Source organism: Monodelphis domestica, chromosome 3 (assembly GCF_027887165.1).
Source record: "Monodelphis domestica isolate mMonDom1 chromosome 3, mMonDom1.pri, whole genome shotgun sequence".
Taxonomy (NCBI): domain Eukaryota; kingdom Metazoa; phylum Chordata; class Mammalia; order Didelphimorphia; family Didelphidae; genus Monodelphis; species Monodelphis domestica.
The window spans coordinates 536,304,214-536,307,053 of record NC_077229.1 but is presented as its reverse complement, the minus strand read 5'-3'; the positions used below and the strand labels follow the sequence as shown (position 1 = coordinate 536,307,053).

The window sequence follows — 2,840 nt, the reverse complement described above, 5'->3', positions numbered from 1 at the left end:
ACAAACACCTAGAATGGTATGGAAGCATAGATTTGCATTGGATGAATTTGTTATCAAAGACTTTAACATCAAGTTGTAGATGATAACTGAAAAAGGTTATAATTTCAATTTTCACAACAATCCTATAAAGTAGGTGCTATCATTATCCCCATTTTACAGATTAGAAAACAAAGGCAAATTGTTACCCTGGGTCCTGGAGGAAGGCAGGGAAATGGGATCATATAACTTCAGAAAACTTATGTGGAAATTTGTTATTACATGTAATTGGTAAAAAAAAAAATTAAGAAAGTAAAGTGGGAAAGAAAAGAGAGTTGATCAGAAATCAAACATCTGACTCTTCTGTTATACTCCGCTGACCAAAAGGTCCCACAGTCCTCTAGAATTATAACTCTACCATGAGATTGAGAACTAAAGGTCTCCAAGAAAGCCAACCTACTCCCTTGAGAAGCACTAAAGTGGTCTCTTTGATGGGTTACAAACTTTAAGATGTTGGGATCAGGACAGCTGGAAGAGAAATTTAACAGTGTCACAGAAACCTAAAGAAGAGGGAACATTCAGTAGGAGAGGTCATAGTATTAAAGACTACGGAAGGGTTAAGAAGTATAAAAACTGAAAAAATGTCCTTAGACTTGGTGATTCTTTCATAACTTTGGAGAAAGCTATTTCAATTTTGAATAAATAAGCCAGAAACCAGACTATAAAAGTTTTAGAAGAAGGGAAGTGGAGACACTGATTATAGGTAGCTTTCTCAAGGAGTTTAGCCGGGGGAAAGAGGAGAAATAAAGAAGTAAAATTAGCAGAGATAGATAAATGGATAAAGTAAGGCTTTTTTTAAGGATGGGGGAGATGTGGACATATATATATATATATATATATATATATATATATATATATATATATATATAGGCTGCAAAAAATGAACCGGTAGATAAGGAGAAATTAAAGATTAGTGAGCATGATAGAGGGACAATAAGCTGGAAAATTCAAGTGAAAAAAATGAGATCAAAAATGCATATTGAAAGGTTTGCTTTGGAACGGAGGGTCACCTCTTTCTGGGTGAGACAGTTGAAGGAGGACATAGTGGTGTAAAATGTCTGAGATATTCAAGATGAAGAAGAGGGTAGATGAGGAGTCTCTCAGTGAATGATCTCAATTTTATGAGAGAAGAAATAAAGAAGTTTTGAGGTATTAAAAGCTTTTGAACAGCCTTTGAAATGAATGGAATAGCAGATTAATAAGGGAGGATAAAATGATTGCCTTGCTGTGATGAAGGCCTATTGAGACTATATGGTATAAATTTGCAGTGGACTCAATCAACAGTTTCATGATTTTCCCTTCAGCAGCATATGAATAGGAGGAGGGAGGGAGGTGGATGGTGGAAGCAATCACAGATTAGGTTCAGGTAAACTATAATAAGTGATAGGATGGGGGACAAGGGATTATGTAGCTAAGGACCATGTAGAATGGAACTTAATTTACCAAGGGGTTGCCATGGAGGGTGGGGAGCATGCTGTAGTTAGGGCTTATGAAAAAAATGAAGGGTCTATGGCCATACCACCCTGAATGCGCCTGATCTTGTCTGATTTCAGAAGCTAAGCAGGGTCAGGCCTGGTTAGTACTTGGATGGGAAACCACCTAGGAATACTGGATGCTGTAGGCTTTTCCCTTTCCTTGGGGGCAACTGGGTAGTTCAGTGGATAGAGAGCACAGGCCTAGAGATGGAAGGTCCTTGGTTCAAATCTGACCTCAGACACTTCCCAGCTGTGTGACCCTGGGCAAGTCACTTAACCCCCATTGCCTAGCCCTTGGCACTCTTCTGCCTTGGAACCTGTAAGCATACCAAGTATATTAGCATCTTGAAAGTATTATTGGTGTATTGATATTGTATCTTATGTGTTCATACACCAGACTCATGGTCATGATTATTGTATTTCCAAATCTTCAGTCCAAAGGACAAAAGAATTCCTAAGCAGGACATTATTTGCCACGGGGTCCAAGCTCCCACCTTGTTAGACCACATTCCTTACCAAGTCACATATTTGATTAACCTCTTCCTCTTTGATTACGTGATTGTCAATTGAGCCAATGTTAAAAGCTATGCCATGTCACATGTTCATTAGCTACCTCCCCCTCCACATTCCTAAACTCTCCAATAAAAGTTAGGTGACACATGTAGAACCCTCTCTCAATTCCATCAGAGGGGCCTATATTTTTAATTCCTTGTCTCTGAGACTTTATTCCTTTGTCACAGGTGCTTACTCTCTGTCTGTCTGTCTGTCTGTCCCTCTCTCTTTCTCTCTCTCTCTCTCTCAACCTCTCTTTCTCTCCTCTATCCATTTCCCCTCAGTTTCCAATCTCCTCAGGTGTCCACCCATGAAAATATTAATATGTAACTGGAGGAGGTTATAGAACCAAAACATAGTATTGATTCCAAGATGTAGGGTAAGGCTTTAAAAAATAAAGAAATAAATAAATGAAAATAAAATAAAAAAGAAATAAAGGGTGGAGTTTTTGAAAGTCATGGTCAGGATGAAAACCAGTTTTAGGAGCACTAAGACAGGAAAACATGGAATGATAAAAGATTATGATTTATAAAGGAATAGATGGATAACAGCAAAATCAAGGATATCTCTGTGTAGAGCTGAGGTGGATGGAGGGGCAGGTCATGGAAACTGAGTAGGCTGAAGAACTAGAAAGTTAGAGTATCTGAGGAAGAAGGCAGGAGAACTTGTGTAAATTGAATTTCTCTAAGAAGGCAGAATTTGTAATGAATGGACTATATTGTCTTCTATAGCACTTAATAGCTTGCTTGAACCAAGCCATACTTCCCTGAGCTTCTA

General features: G+C 38.3%; 1 pseudogene; it reads left to right on the top strand.

Moving 5' to 3' along the window:
* The first annotated feature begins 1,541 nt into the window (after nt 1–1,541).
* On the top strand, nt 1,542–1,660 carry LOC130458664 (5S ribosomal RNA; annotated as a pseudogene).
* Nucleotides 1,661–2,840: the final 1,180 nt, after the last annotated feature.